Source organism: Rattus norvegicus, chromosome 6 (genome assembly GCF_036323735.1).
Source record: "Rattus norvegicus strain BN/NHsdMcwi chromosome 6, GRCr8, whole genome shotgun sequence".
NCBI lineage: Eukaryota > Metazoa > Chordata > Mammalia > Rodentia > Muridae > Rattus > Rattus norvegicus.
The window spans coordinates 50,097,740-50,115,319 of NC_086024.1; positions in this window are offsets into that span (position 1 = coordinate 50,097,740).

Genomic DNA, 17,580 nt, shown 5'->3' on the forward strand with positions numbered 1-17,580 from the left:
AGTATTTGATTTCAATTTCCAGTTTCAATTACTCATTGCTATTAAATAAAGCTAACACATTTCAACATTAAGTCTGTATTCTGCTATCTACCCGTACTTTCCAAGAGTTTTCACTGGTTCCTTAGCAGTGTTGACGTAGAGTTGCTGTATTAACGGACAGGTTTTCCTCTCCCTTCTCCACTTGAGGACCTCTTCTTCCTTTTCATGTTGTAATGCAGTATCCATGATCCAGCTCAATGCTAAGCAGGAGTGTAAGGACATTTTGACTTGCTCTCAATCTAAGGAACAAAGATTCCTTTGTAGATGTTTGCTTTAAGCATTTTATTATTGGGGCCCCTGTTCTCTTACAAGTCAGCTGATACCTGTGAACAGCTGTAGGGTGTGTTACTTGGCTTGTGCATATGATATTTATGTAATTTAATCTTGTTTTGCTCCTGCTTGAGACATTCATCTGATGTTTGCATCAGATCATTATATACGAAGTTCTTTTTAGGCAATGCTGTGTTGTTCGTTAATAATAGTTTAGGCTTTTGGTGTTTGCTGGCCGTAAATATTCACTTGTGTTCTTCCTTTCTTGTGCCATTTTCTTATTTTGGGGCAATGCTGGGGTAACACTGGAATGAGCTGGGAAGTGTGTCCTCCCTTCAGAGTTTGGAAGAGGGACTGGAGAACTGATGTGGTTTCTTTCTCACTTGTTGAGTGAGACATCATTTGGGTATGGAAGTTAGAAATACAGTTTCACGACTAAATCTTTCTAGTGGCTTTTCTCTTTCAAACAACTGGTGCATTTCAATCATGTTATCTAATTTCTGTTCAGTCACATTATTGTTCTTTTGATGTTTATGGAGCAATTGCAGAGAGAGCAGGCATCTTCCATTCACGTTTAACATTACTATCTTTATATTTTTCATATTTTTGCTTTAGCCTGGGAAGAATTTAGTCAGGTTTATTAATTTATTTACAAAAACCAACTTTTGCTTTCATAAACTTGTGATATTGATACTCATTGATATCTTTAAAATCATATCTTATTGAGAATTTATTCTGACGATATCAGGCACCTCGCTTAATTGTTCCCAGATTATACTCTGCCTTCTTTTCCCATCCAAGTTCATACACTTAAAAATAAAAATAACGCTCATCAAGTTGAATTTGTACTGCCCTAACATTCTTGGATATGTGGTCTTCCACAGGAGACAGGCTCAGAGAAAACTGACTCCTCTCAGCACCCATCAGTTACCAGCAGCTCCCAGGTCAGGGGTTTTAAACCTATCTTCTCCTTTCATGTTGGGATTTGTCGGGCTTGAGTCTCTATAGGTCTTCCATATGCTATCTCAATCACTGGGTTCATATGTGCATCAGCCCTACTGTGTGATGAAAAAAAATTGTTGCTTTATTTTATATCTTTTTCAGTGTGCTGTAGGCTTCTGTTGGTCTTTCATTTCTCATCTTCTAAAATTAAATTTTATGTATCATAAAAAATCAAATTCTGTATACATTTTATTAGAGCACTGTTTTGTTGCATTCCACAAAAACAACTTTTGTTTTAACTTTATGTATATATGTGCGCATGCACTATACATTGTGTAATTATATATATATTTATATATATTACTCAACATTGTATTCTACATGCTATATATTATACATGCTACATTAAAGTATACTGTAGAGAGAGAATGGAAGGTTTTAGAAGTATTCAGTTCAATTTCCACTCTTTGGCAGATTCTTCTGTGATCTTTCCTATGTTGACTTACACTTTATTTCTGGGCTTTCCCACTGCATTTTGAGTTTGTTAACCAGTGCTTTATGAGGCCACAAGTAGCCAATCTTGGGAATGTCCCTTGGGAGCTTGGGAAAATAGCACATTTCTAGTAGTTGAGAGTTTCTTTAATTCAGCCATGTCTACACAGAAGTAATAAAGCCCAGATCCTTTGACCATTAACTGATGCTAAACTGTGGCTTACGCAGAGCCTGGAGCAACTCTCCCTGCAGTTATAATTTCCCTCTTCTGCTTTGCTGCTCCATGGCTGTGCATAGGTGAAAAGGTGACTTCTGTGTCATTTAATGAGACTCTTCATCCCTGGAACTTTCTCTTGCCCCATAGTCCACTTTGTTGGAGAGAATATATCTTTCCCCAGCTTTATTTTCATTAGCATCACGTGACCGATTTGTCTCTATTCCGTAACTGTCAATCTGTCTGTATTTTTATTCTTCAATTGAGTTCCCTGTAAATGGAACACTTAGCACTCTCAAATCACCCTCCATCCCCTTAATTCCAACCTTTCTAGAGTCCAATGTTGGTCTCTTGTTTTGGAGCTCATGTTTCTTAAATGAAGTAAAATCATTTGTATTTTCACTGACATTTAGTTTATTTACACTTTCAGTGATTGCTCAGATATTTAAGCAGGTCTGTGCCACAAAAAAATTTATGTTTATTTTTTTCATGTTTTGATTGTTAAAGGTTCTTAATTGCATACACACAGATGCCCCGTAAGGTCTTCAGTCTAGCAAGAGAGTCGGACAACCAGATCCAAGTTTAGCAACTATGGTAACAGCCATGTTCCTGTTAATTAGTGCTTACAGCAAACACTCAGGGACTGAAAGCACCTCACCTGCAGTCTCCCTTCTCTGGGTCTCATAATGAGTGGCTCAGAAATCTTTTTCACTAGATATCTTTAAAAATAAAAACTGAGATTTAATATGTTTTTATTTACTAAGCAATATCACAGTGGCCAAGGAAGTGAAAGAACAATTAAGAACACTCATTGCTTCTGCAGAAGACCCACATTCAGTTCCTGTACCCATGTTAGGCAACTCAAAACCATCTGTAACTCCAGCTCTAGGGCATTTGATGCCCTTTTTTTTTTGACTCTGTGGCCTTTCATTCATGTGTACATACTGCCCCCAACACACAGACACACAGACACACAGACACACAGACACAGACACACACACACACACACACACACACACACATACACACACACACACACTATAAATTTTAAACAATAGAATAAAAACCATAGCTTCCCTCTGTGGTAAAAGGCTTCACATGGTGTGTCTGTCTTTCATGTTATGAATTAGTTTGATTTTAAGACCTTAGTAAAATTATCACAAATTTAACAATCAGAAGTTTTAAATTCTGTAGCCTCTCATATCTACCCCACTTGCTCAGTTCTTACTCATTTGAGATATACTCATACTGGGAGAATTTGAGTTCTGCCTAAGCATTGTGTGTGTGTGTGTGTGTGTGTGAGAGAGAGAGAGAGAGAGAGAGAGAGAGAGAGAGAGAGAGAGAGAGAGAGAGAGAGGGAGAGAGAGAGAGGGGGAGAGAGAGAGAGAAAGAGAGAGAAAGAGAGAGAGAGTTAGATGAAGTGAGAGTGAGAGAGAGAAAGGTCGGAAAGACGGAGGGAAGAGGGAGAGGGAGAGGGAGAGGGAGAGAGATGATGAGGATGATGATGTGACAAGGACATGTCTCATTACAACTACTGCAATATCGGGAAACTTTCAGCTCCCTCCTTTGGTAGAGTTTATTTGGCTTCTCAGATCTTGAAAGCAACCTCCCCTCTCTCAGACTTGTGCCTCAGTTCAGACCTACCTGAAGATGTGTTTTACCAGGATGCCTTCAATTTGTCTCTCCTGCATCCCCTACTTGCAGCTGTGAATTACCTTTCCTAAGCTGTGTTCAGTAAATATTGAAACAACAGACTTAAGTCTTTGATGGAAATTTATTCATCAGGAGGACAATATTTGTGATTCTTCACTTACTATGTAATGTAATATTCAGTTGTTGAAGGTTACAAAAAATCCCACCCCCACCTTTGAGAAGCATATCATTTCTACAGCATAAACATTCCAAACTTGTTTTGTGATAAACACTCAGTGTCTTAGTTAGGGTTCCTATTGCTGTGATGAAACACTGCAACCAAAAAGCAAGGTTGGAAGGAGAGAGTTTATTTAGCTTGTACTTCCAGATCTATATTGCATCACTGGAGGAGGCCAGGCCAGGAACTGGAACAAGAAGGCAGGAACTGATGCAGAGGATGTGGAACCTGCTTCCCATGGCTTGCTCAGTCTGCTTTCTTAAAGGACCACCCAGGACCACCAACCCAGATGTTACCAACTCTCAATGGGCTGGCTCTCTCCCACTGATCATAGAAAATGCCCTAGAGCTGGATCTCATGGAAGCGTTTCTCAACTGAGACTCCATCCTCTCTGAGTTTAGCTTGGGTCAAGCTGACCCGCAAAACCTGCCAATATAACTGACTCTTTGTAAACTTAACACACAAACACATTACTATTTAGCCATAACCCTTCCTTTCTTATTCATCCCCAAAACCTATAACTTTAAAAGTTCCACAGTTTTCACAAATTTACCCATTAAAATTTTCTGTCCCTTTAAAATAGTCAATCTCTTTAAAATTCAAAGACCTGTCATAGTCTCTCTTCCTTGTTCCAAGCCTCAGCTTTGTTACATGATTCCTTCAATTCTGGGCCTTCAAATGCCACCAAGGCTCCATTTTCACCAATGACCTCTCCTGGCTTCTCACAGTTTCATATGTCAATGATTTCCATGACCCCTTCATACTTTCAAAACCAGTACCGCCCAGGTGATTCTTAAACATCACCAAGTCTGGCTGCCAACACAGGTACAACCATGGTTGCATCTGGAACACAACTTCTCTGTGCTCTCAGGAAATACTTCCCAGAAGATATATATCTTGGTGATGCTGGTCTCTTTTAATCACTGCTAGTTTCTTAGCTCTGGCTAACCAGCATCAATTGTCCTAGTAACACAGAAGTTTCGGTTTAGTAGTTCTGGTATCTTGTTAATCACAGCTGATTGTTCCACCCAAATTAACCAGAACCACAGCATCATAAATCAAAATAGCCAACAGCCCAGTAGAGTCTTTAATCTATCCTCTGAAATTTCACAAGCCAGTCCTCCATCATCTGCATTGTTCTCAACATTCTTATCTTCCAATCTTCTTATTCTTATCTCAATATTCTTATCTCCTACCAAACATTCCAATGAGGTCCAAACACTCAATGGTTCTTTTAGCACGAAGTTCCAAAGTCCTTCCACAATCTTCCCCAAAACATGGTCTGATCTATCACAGTAATACACCACTGTGCTGGTGTCTTAGTGTTTCTTCTGTTGTGATGAAACATAACCAAAAAACCAGTTGAGGAGGAACGGTTTTATTCAGGAACCAATGGTCATCTGTCTTTAATATCTCTCAATATTAATGGACTCAACTCACCTATAAAAAGACATAAACTAACAGATCACATACCCAAACAAGATCCAGCATTTTGCTGCATACAAAAAGCATGCCTCAATAACAAAGACAGACATCATCTCAGTGTAAAAGGATGAAAACAGGTCTTCCAAGCTGGAGTTGACATGCTAATATCCAATAAAATAGACTTTCAACCAAAAGTTATCAAATGTGATGAGGAAGGGACACTTTATATTCATCAAATGGAAAATCCCCCAAGAGAAAGTCTCAATTCTGAACATCTATGCCCCAAATACAAGGGCACCCACATTCATAAAAGAAACTTTACTAAAGGTCAAAACACACATTGAAACTCATACAATCTTGGCAGGACCAAGGGCTTCCCCTTCCACTAGTGCTCTTACTAGGCTATTCATTGCTACTTGAGGGGAGGGTGGTAATGGGGGGAGGATGGGGAGGGGAACACCCATATAGAAGGGGAGGGGGAAGGATTAGGGGGATGTTGGCCCGGAAACCGGGAAAGGGAATAATAATCGAAATGTAAATAAGAAATACCCAAGTTAATAAAGATGGAAAAAAAATAAGTGAGGTTCAGCATTCTGGAGAACATGAGATCACGACAAAATAAAGTGCTTTTTCCAAACAAACAAAAAAGATACCCATACAATAACAGTAGGAGACTTCACTACACTCTCACTAATGGATAGGTCATTGGAACAGAAACTGAAGAGAGACACAGGGAAACTAATAGAGGTAATGAACCAAATGGATTTAACAGATATCTACAGGACCTTCACCCTAAAACAAAGGAATACACCTGCATCTCAGTCAGCCACAGCTATGTGTGCTATGCATGTGTGCTTCCTCCAGCTTGGTCTCCATGTTGGGCGCCAGTAGATGCTTTCTCCTTCACAGTGTCCACATGCTGCTTCACATTGGGCTGAAAGAATAAAATGGAGTCTGGTGAGGTCTGCAGGATCCTGAGAGTGAGTACAGTGAATTCAGTGGCATGGATTCTCTGAGGATTTTAATGAAACAGATCCTTTAGAAGATCTTAGCTTGTGTGCAAACTTGTATTCAGGCTGGGCTTGTTTACATACACTTTATTTTGGGTAGACAAGGGCTATATATGAACCTTGGAGAGAGGAAAGAAGTTACCAGGGTTATTGTAAATTCATTGGCTGGAGTTTAAAGTACTGTGAATGCCTCATTTATATGGAGAGGTATTCCAAAAATTCCAGGAACTTGTTGAGTGGATTTGCAGGAAATAGGAAGTTGAACTTCTAGGTTTGTCAAGGACTGCTTGACCTTCCCCAGATGGAGGCTGTCAGAAAAGGAAAGACCTGCTGGTAGAGAGAGTCCTCCATTTTGTGCTAAACTCAGAGGACCTTAATTAAAATGGCTTCCCCATAGCTGTGCATGTTACTTTTAATGAAACTCAATACTATTTTCTTTGATTTACTTACACTTGAAATTTAATTTATTGTCTGTGTTATAAAAAGCATTAAAGTTTCATGTTTTGTATATTGTTATCCACATCTTCCTCTATAAATGTCTTCTCTTACTATTCTTCCATCCTTCCCATACAATCATGAGGTTCTTTCTTCCTTTGCTTCTTTCTCCACTGAGTTTTGTTTGTGTTGCTCAGCTAATCTTGGGGTTGGAGCCTTCCCTAGTAGTCAGCATATTAGAGTCATATCATTACAGGCAATGGATTCTTCTTCTTTCAGTAGAACAACAAGAAAGCACAAAAACATTTTGCTAAACTTTAAAATAATATATTAAAAGGGCAGAAGATTAAAAAAATTTGAATATGGAATTTCTCACTATCTCTGTTTCTGTCTCTCTGTCTCTCTTTCTCTCTGTCTCTCTCTCTGTCTGTTTCTGTCTCTCTCTCTCTCTCTCTCTCTCTCTCTCTCTCTCTGTGTGTTCATTCTATTTTTTTTTTTTTTGCTGCAGAGGAGAGCTTAATCTTCATTGTTCCTATTATTTTTTGCTATAGCTGAGAGGACTTCTTATTCTGTCTTCTTGGTTGTTGGAGTTGAGCAACAGACATGACTACATCAGCATCATTAAGTTTGGAGTGTCCCCTTAAGTGAAATGATAACTTCAGCTCATAAAAACTAAGATACCCAGACTGGGAGGTGACTCAATGGTTAAAACGATTAGTTTGCAAGAATGAGGACCTTTATTTTTGATCCCCAGAACCTATGTGTTTCTTAAAAAAAATAATTAGACATAGTAGTACATGCCTGCAACCCAAAGGCTAGATAGAGACAGAAGACACCATATGTTCACTGACAGCCAGCCTTCTTTGCTTCGTAAATTCCAGGTCAGTGAGTGACCCTGTGTCAAAAAAGATGGACAGTACCTGAAAAACAACATACAAAGTTCTCTGACTGCCAGAGACACATGTATATATATGTGTATTCATATAGACAGATTCATGTCTCCAAGTATACATGAATATTGTCCACACACCAAAACTTCCTCCTAAACTTTACAGCCCATGAGAAATCATTTGAAAGCCATAAAGAAGCATGTCTAGCCATTAATTATACCTGAATATTCAATTTAACATTAAAATGAAACTAACGTTTTTCTGAGATCAGAAATAAGAATATTAACCAGAAAATTGTCCCCCTCAGTTAGAACCATGATATTCAAAGTCTCAAGTTTCCCTAGACTATGGAATACACGTGAGATACACAGATAATGATGACTAATAAAAATGACTTATGACTTGTTCATTCAGTGAGATTAAGTGAATCAAGATATTATTTCAGTACTTATTCTCTGATGGCACATAAAATAATAATAATACAAATATCTCATCTTTCTTAGCCCTTTCTACCAAGCTATAACATGGCCTTCTTTTCAAAAAACCCATAGAACATTGAGGTTGATGATAATCTCATAGTACCATTTATCTGTATTAAATGCCTGGCTCCAAAACTGATTTTTCTATTGTTTGTATTACTGGGGCTAACTTCCTATTTCCATGTGTCTATTTTCCTCACATTAGGTCAATCTACTGGAAGGCAACACACACTGATACCTTTTGTGGAGCCCTTGCTGACTTCTGTTTTTGAAGATCATAGTGCACTGTAAAGATGTGTCTATTGTATTCTCTGTAAGACAGCACCACCACAGAGCCCAGCATGTCATCCTATAATCCTCTATGCAGTTCAGTGGGACACACTTTGCTCTGGGAGAAAATTGAAGCAAGAGAGATATATTTGTTTGAAAACCAACAAACACATAAATAATACAATGAAATGATGGCTCAATGGCATTGTATTAGCATGTCAAATTGTTTGGAGAAAATGATTATGTTACATAGTTTTACATTTTCTTGCATTAAGAGAAAATAATGAAAGGAATGCATCTTCCATTTGTTTGGCATGATAATGTGCAAAGATTTTGTAAATTGTCTAAATTTACATCACAACTTATTCTGGGTAGGGCTAACCCTAGGCTGGTGATCCTGGGTTTCATAAGAAAGTAGGATGAACAAGTCAGCAATCAGTACTCTTCCATGACCTCTGAATCAGCCTCCAGGTTTCTGCCCTGCTTGAGTTCCTATTCTGACTTCCTTCAGTGGTAGACTACATGGAATAGATGGGAAAGTGTAAGCTAAAAAAAAAAAAAAACTCTTTTCTCCCTCAGTTGCTTTTTTCATAGTGTTTCATCACAGCAGTAGTAAGTCAGACTAACTTTGATGAATGTTTGAAGATGGAGTTAGAGTGTAATATCATTTTTGGATTTAATATGCTTTCCTTATACCTTTCTATATTTTTATTGATCCTCAGCCTTGGACTTTGACGACAATGCTCCCTTTACCTTTAGTGTTCTGTACCTTGAAGAAGAGGTTGAGATCATTTGGTGCTGACATCAAAGTTGGAAAGACCAGCCAGGCCCGTCCACAGACAAGAGGCTCTTGTGGACAATGCTATAAGCTGCTGTGGAATGCTTCTAGTTCTTCATCAGGTGAGTGACTTCCAGAGTGAGGCTTGAGTTCTCATTGTTGTTCTGTTTTTTCAGGTATAGAGTGTGTGGAAACTTCTCACACAAATTCATGGATTATAGAGGGAACCCTGTGAATATTTAGAATTATTGGAAAATCAAACTTTGACTCAAAAGAGCAGCCAGTAGAAGCAGAGTTGCTCAGATAATTTTTATTTAATTTCCAATAGCTCAGGTCCATTAGCTGAGGAATGGAAAAATACATGGTATAGTGTACATAGCATATAATATGCCAAATGTATAGTATACCTCTATTTTTCCTATTGGATTGAAGTGAAACGACTTGTTCCCTTTGCAGCAGGGAGACTCACCATCTCCAATGATGAACACCATGATTTTCAGTCATTACAGAATATTCACCAGAAGCCTGGGCTTTTATTCCAGTGATTCTCAGGAGGGAGAATGGAATGCTGCTGTCACGAACTGAGGGGCGAACATAGCTCAAGCAAAGACAACAGAAGATGGTTTTTCTCAGTCAGAAAACTAAAAGGAAATGCCAAGATGGGGTTAAGGAAAGCTCCCTTGTAGTCTGAGATTACTGATGTTCCTGAAAAACAAAAACAAAAAATCAAGAACAAACGAAAAAACAAAACAAATCAGCAGGGGGGTCATATTCAGCCAATGACAGGAAGGCTGCCCTTCCTCCTAAGCTGTGCCTCCTCCCCATGCAGTTCTGGAAGCACCAAGCTCCCCCCCCCCGCAGCTGGGCTGCACCTGGCTCTGAACCCTAAGCTAGTCTCAGCACTCAGCGTAGTGGATGAAAGCATAAAACACAACATTCAGATGCATTCAGTTGCTGAGATGCACCCCGCCAACCATGCGCATGTGTGCAGTGAATTCCAAACAGAGGTGGGTCAGTGGAACACCTGCTCCTATGCTGCGGTACAGGTCTGTTCAGAGTTGCACGATCTGGGCAAATTCTGAGTCATTCTCTTCTAGAAACCCACAATTATGCTGTGGTACCACAGTTCTTATCAACAGTTCAGGGCAGTTCCTTAGTCATCTTTTTTCTGCATTATGAGTGTCGGATGCGGGGATCTGGTCATTGAAGAACAACTTGCATTTCTTCTGGCTTATAGCTTATGTGCTGAGTCTCTGTTCTTAGATCATATGGAAGATGCTCCACTTGTCCCTTTTCAGTAACATAAAATCCTTTGAAGAAGGATGGGCATGGTGGTGTACACTTGGAAGCTCAGTGATCAAGGAATATTTATAGAGGACCAGGAGCTCAAGGTCATCTAGTGCTGCATCTAGTGCTACATAGAGAATTCAAGGCCAGTCTCAAGAACGAAAAGCTATAGTCTCAAAAAGCAAAAAGCAAAACAAAACACAAAGGGCTTTAGAGGTAAAATTTAGCGACAATGATATGTCCACCCTCTGAGGAAATACTCCCAGGACAGACCTTCCATGCTGGGGCAAAGCACGGGGTTTTTCTGGGCACAGCAGCGAGCATTCATGTTGACAGCTTTCGATTTTGGATGGAGAGCCTGAGCAGCTCTTCTAATGAAACACATGCTGGTCTCTGGCTTCCCAGGCAACCCCTTTTCACTTTGAATCCTCTCTACTTTTCCTCCCTGTTCCATTGACTTTCATTCAAAATGGCCTGGAGGCCTTTTCCTCATGGAGATGCTGTGATGATCACAGATGAAGAATTGCAGTGCCAAAATGAATACCCCGTGAACTCCGAGATACAGAAGACCCCTGGGAGTCCGCAAACAAAATGCCCCTCTTTCCATCTGTGGCACACCAGGGTCTTGTCCTGGCTGCCTCATGCATCATTGCATTTCGACAAGATAGACGGGATAACCCAGGAAAAGCTCTGGTTTAAGGGAAAGGCTCCTGTCTCCTGGCCAAGCAAAATGGAAGGTGGCGTAAAGAAGCATGGAATTCATTAATCAAAGCTAAGAGAAGAAAGAAGAACTGTGGCCAATTAACCCTGAACTCCAAAGTGGGTTTCAGTTCAGCTTTCAGGGTAGGGTTGTTTGTTCTATAATGTGGCTTTAGCTATACAGATGTTTTAATTATAGTTGTTCTCATCTAGTTGGATAAAATTTCAGCAGAAAGCAATGAACAGGTTCTTCTGTGGACCGAGGAAGTGAGAACACAGAGAGCTGTTGCCATTCCCAGTAGATGCTGAACAGCCCTCTGTTGATCAAGCCAGTAAGTGAAGCTATCTTCATCCAGTTCTCCGGACCTGTTCTCACACTGACGAGAGCCAAGCACACATGCTCACAGTGAGCTCTGGCCACTGGAAACTCTAACGTGGCAAGCTGAAATCTACAACTTTTTTTTTTATAATGGATCAAGTTGTAGCATTTCTGTTTTTTAAATTTAATTAATATATAATTAAATCATTCTCTTCTTCTTCCCTTTAACCATGCTCAATGCCCTATCCTCACTACCTTTCAAGCTCATGGCCTTTTATTATTTAATTATTACTGCTACATATTTTTATGTTTGTAAATGAACAAATATATAAATACAACCTGCTGAGACCATTTAGTGTTCTTTTCTGTATATTTGTAGTTCTGCCCACTTTGATAACCATTTGGTAGCCTCACCCCTGAGTGTTGACTACTGTTATGCTAACTTAACACAAGCTAGAGTTATCTGATGGAGGGAACCTCAGCTGAGAAAATGTCTATAAGCTCTGGCTGTAAGGCATTTTTTTAAATTAATGATTGATGTAGGGAGGGCCCAGTTTATTCTGGGTGGTGCTATCCCTGGGCTGGTGGCTCTGGTTCTATAAGAAACAGGCTGAGCAAGCCACAAGGAGTAAGCAAGTAAGCAGTACTCTTCCATGACCTCTGCATCAGCCCCTGCCCTGTTGAGTTCCTGTCCTGACTTCTGTAAGTGATGGACTTGGAAGTATAAGCTGACGTAAACCTTATCCACCAACTTGCTTAAGCCATGGTGTTTCAGCACAATGGTAAAGCTAGGACACAGAGGAAGATTATTTCTCTCTCTCTCTCAACAGTCTTAGTTGCCTCTAGCTATTCATCTAAGGATGGGGCCTGGTGAGATTTCCCACTTCCAAGTTAACATATCTTTCAGTATTGTCACTGTTCAGATCTTGTTTAAGCAGTTGTCTTGTGGTGATCTTTTGACGCTTTATGATGAGCTGAGGCGCAGGAGTTCTGCTATAGATTTCTTCATTGGAGCTGGGTACCTCACAGTCGGTTGTTCTCTGTGTTTTGATTACCTGTAACTTCCTGTCATAGTCTCTGCTGCCAACAGAAGCTTCACCGATGACAGGTGAAAGCTACACTTATCAGTGGATATAAAGACAAGTACTTAGGATGCAACCGGGTAGTATACTAATTAGGAAAGCTGACAGTAGTAGACCCTCTTCTAAGATCCATTACCTCAGCAAGCATGGGCAGGCTAGGTTTCTAGGCATGATTTTTCTCCTATTGAGCAGGCCTTAATCCCAATTAACTAGCCCTCTGAATTAGCAACAATAATAAACTAAGGATTAAAATATTAAACTCACAAATATATGATGGTCATGACGATTTTTAAAAGTCATTTCTCATCTTTGGGAGTTGCCATGGAGCTGGTTTGTGATTTTTAAACAATAGTCAAAAACCAAAATGAACATTTTTCTTGTCTTTCATAGTTCATCAGACACCTCAGGGTAAGCAAACAGTTGATGAAGTGAAACATGCCATTACGGGAAAATTACAGATCATAAATAAAAACCAAAATTAAAATTTAACATTCTGTAACCCATAAATTAAGGAGTTTGTGGCTAATGAGATTACACAGAGAAATTTAAAATGTGTATGTAGCTTTTTAAAAGTTTTCATTTTTTTATGTTATATATTTACTTTTACTGCTGATGGGGATATGCTTTTATTCTGGTCTATTCTGAACAGGTAGTTAAAAAAGGACTTTGTCAAAGTGTTTCAGGACACCTTGAATTCAGTGAATCCTTTATATAGAAAGTCTTAACATGCTATCATAATGTGGACAAGCGGATTGTTCTCTTGAGCTGCTCACTGGAAATCTGTTTTCATGAGAGGTCAGGATATTGGTAGTCACCACCTGCCGGATGTGTCAAACATTGTCTTGCAAGGCTTTAGTCTTCTAATCTGCACCAGGTGAGGGAACAGAGGGACTCCAGCTGGTCAGTGAAAAAGGAGGAGATGGAGCTTCAAGCCTACACTCTTCAGCACAAATATCTGGCTTCTCCCTCTCTATCATCTAGCTAACATCATCTTCTGTAGTTTTGGGGAGTTTAGTTTTTGTTGTTGTTGTTGGTGGTGGTGGCGTCGGCGGTGCTGTATAGCTATAAAGTTAATTTCCATTATTTAAAATTTTATCCTGAATTCAAGTTAAGACCACTTCCTGTTATTCTAAGAATGTTTGCTATTGGGACCAGTGTCAGAAGCTGGTTCAGTATGGAAAAGAGCTTGTGCTCAATTTCTAACATGAGAAGAAATGAGAAGAAATACATTCAATAAATTTAGGTTTCTACTAACTCTTAGATATCCCTTTTTATTCCCTAAAGGAAACGTTTACCTTTGGTAAACAACGAGGACACCAGCCACTAGCAGGAGGCTCCCTAAGATGAAAGGAGTTGACCGTGTTTCCTTGATGTGAGCAAGCAGATCAGGAGGAATACAAAGAAAACCATGCCTGCTAAATGGTATTGAGATTACAGGAAACAAAAGATGATCTTAAAACATGGATCTTAAAAACAGTCAGAAAGAGCTAGGTGTGGCCCTGCATGCCTGTAATCTTAGTTCTTGGGGGGATGTGGTAGAAGAAAGAAAACCCACAGGATGGTGAAATACTGGAACAGTGAGTGACAGGTACCTCAGGATCAGGATCAGTATGGGCTCCTGATGGACAGAAATCACCCTGAGCATGGTGGATCTATGAAAAACACTCGGCATGTGTGGCTACAGTTTGATGGAGCTCATAATGAAAATGCACAGACTTGAAAACATTCCTTTTTCCCTGTTTGTGCAATTGCCAACACATTGTGTGTGAGCCAAGAAACTGCTCAGAGGACGACAATGGACAGAACATTGGCTTCAGTGAGCTTTGTGCCACTCATGTTGGAACCCACCCCTGAGATTGTCCCTGTGATCTATCATGAAGATCTGAAAACACGTGTATATAAATGATTCTGTAGATCTCTTATAAGGACTTTTGTTAGGAGCAAACTGGGATTAAATGGCAAATATAAAGATTTTAGGAGCTGAATAAATGAATTTATCATGTACTTAAAAGAAGTTTGGGCTTTAGAAAAACATATGGAGAACTTGGTTTGAAACGGTGAGAGGGAAAATGCTACCACATTTAATGGTTTTATCAATCCATGGAACAATCTATATTTATCACTATCCATGTATATGAAGTGCCCCTAAAATAATGTTTAAATATCCCATGATATTGAGAGCTGTTATATAATTTACTGTTTGTTTCCTGCTTTACAGTTTTTTGCATGTGTGTTTATCAAGGCACATCATTTTCCTTTTTGAAAGATGTTATCATGGTACAGGGGAAATGACTTGGCTAGTAAGATGCTTGCTTGCTTGTTTGCTTGCTTGCTAAACCTATATTTGGATTCCCAGAACCTCCACCTGCCAAAGGCAAGCATGGAAAGATTCACTTGTAACCCCTACTCCCCCACCATGAGGGTATGAAGAAGGGATTTTGCTAGCAAGCCAGTCCAAACAATCAGTGATCTCTGGCTTCAGGGATAGAGTCTGGCTCAGAAAATAAAGGTGGAGAACAATGGAGAAGTCTATATGTCCACCTTGACTTATCCTCTATCACTTCATAGGCATACCAATCTCTCCACGCAGTGTTATTTTATCTCTAATAAATAGACTGTGGAAAGCAATCCTCCACTTTCTATTTCTTTATTTAAAATGAAATATCTTTTCATTCCTAAGTAAAATCACCAAAACTGCATATGTTAGTGTGATGTTGTGGTGTCCTCATACAGATATGTATAGACTCTTGAAGATAAAAAGAGCCCCTCAAAGCTTATCATTTATTTAGGCTGAAACATCCAAGCCTCTCTTCTAGGACTCTGAAATATGAACATATATCTGGTATCTATTGTACTTCTACTTCTTAGCTGTGACTGTCAACTAGACTGAGTCACCTGATAAAGGAGTCTCAAGGAAGGGATGGCCCAGATTAGAGTGAGTATGGGAATGTCTATGGGGGTTGTCTTGACTGCTAACTTATAAAGATTGGCTAAGCTACTGTATGCAGCACTAGACAAGTGGCAAGAGGTCCCGGCTATGTAAGAAAGCTAACTGAGTTTGAGGCAATGAACGAGACAAGCAGTGTCTTTCTGCTGTGCTTGGCTATGGTTGGAGCTAGCACCATATGGAATAACAAACAGATATGCCTTTGGGTTCTGGCTTAGTTTTCCTGCCTCACCTTTACACAATAATGGGCTATGACCTAAAAATGTAAGCTGAATAAAGTCTTTGCTCCCCTAAGTTATCACAGCGTCAGGAAGGAAAATCAGACTATACCCCACTGTGTAATACACTGAATTTGCATGTTATACATGCATATATTATACCCACTGATCAACTTATATTACTTCCCAGAATATATTTACTGAAGTCCAGGATAGCTGTTGATTATATCTACTTTAGATACATAGGATTTGAAGTCTCCATTTTTATTAAGAAGTCTCGTTCTCTCATTCATGAATGTGTCAACATATTAAAACTGGAAAGCACATTAAGTTTATATTAAACATCAACATAGCTAATGTGTTGACAAATACTTCGTGCTTGATCTTTATGAAGGGTAAGTTGCATAGTAGTATGGAGGGTCTGACATATTTTGTTGATTGGGAGGCACCCATCATGTGATGTCCTGTTGACCCTCAGGGAAGCAGGGATAGACCAAGTGAGACAGACATCCAACCTTTGTCTCCCTGCTGCAAAGTCCTGGGGATATTACTTACTTTTGGGCATCTTGGATTTTTACTTAGTTTACTATTGCTGTGGTAAAAACACCATGACTGAAAGCAACTTCAGAGGAAATAGTTTATACATATATTTCCAGTTAACAGTCCATCACTGAGAGAAGTCAGTACAGGAATGAAAGGTGAGAACCTGAAAGCAGGAACTGAAGCAGAGGCCATGGAGGAGTGATGCACACTGGCTTGCTTCCTGTGGTTTGTTCATCCTGCTTTCTTATAAAACCCAGGAATGCCTGCCCAGGGATGGCATTGCCCTCCATGAGCTGAGCTCTCCTTCATTGACCAATACTCAGTCAGATATAGGCGTTATCTCAATTAGGAGATATGTCTGTCTATGTCAAGTTGATAAAAACCAACCAGCAGTTTCCAAACTGTGTTAGAGACTCTATAGAGTCTCATCATCCCCAAAGCTTTGCATGTTTCTTTCTCTTAAGTAGAAATAAATGCTAAAAATAAAAGCATCAGTTGATCTTCACCTTGGGCTTCTCCTTGATGCCTCTGGAAGTTTGGGTTAAGCACCTGCTGAGGGAGGTGCTTCTCCAATAGCAGACAATGGAAAGTCACCTGGTAGGGTTGAAGTGTCACCAGGACACTTGGGCACTGGATCACCAGGGAACATTTGACCTTAATTTTCTGACAAGAACAGTATGTTTGTATATGAAATAAGCTCTGTGTGTTCACTGGGATGAAGAGGAGGAGGGAGGGAGATGAGTCTGCTGAGATCCAGTCTTCCAGAGAATGGCCAGAGGCTATGTGGTGTGTGTGTGTGTGTGTGTGTGTGTGTGTGTATGTGTGTGTGTATGTGTGTGTGTGTGTGTGTGTGTGTGTGTGTGTGTACCTGTGCTGAATTCACTTTGACTCCTCTGATACCTTTATGTTGTACTGCTGTAGAATGCTTTGGGGATTTGAATGTACTGTCTTCTATAGACTCATGTATTTGAGTACTTGGTTTCCAGTTATTGGTTCTGTTTGGAGAGGCTTAGGAGATGTGATCTTGTTGAAGGAAATATATCACTCAAAGCTTTTAGAGATTAAAGGCCTGAACCTTCCCAGTTTGCTTCCTCTGCTTTGTGCCTGAAGTTCCATATGTGAGCCCTTAGCCTCTTGCTGCAGTTGCTGCACCCCACTGAAACCATAAGCCAAGAGAAAGTCTTACTTCCTTAAGTTGCTTCGGCCACGGTGTTTTACTACCACAACCAAAAAATTAGCTAATACAAGAGCCTAGTTTTAAAATCTCAGTTCTATATTGCTTTCCATAGGCATTGTCTAATCATTCCTCTTCTACCTCACAAAGCCAGGATTTCTCATTTCCTCTCATGCCCCTTTCCTTTGCTCTGAATC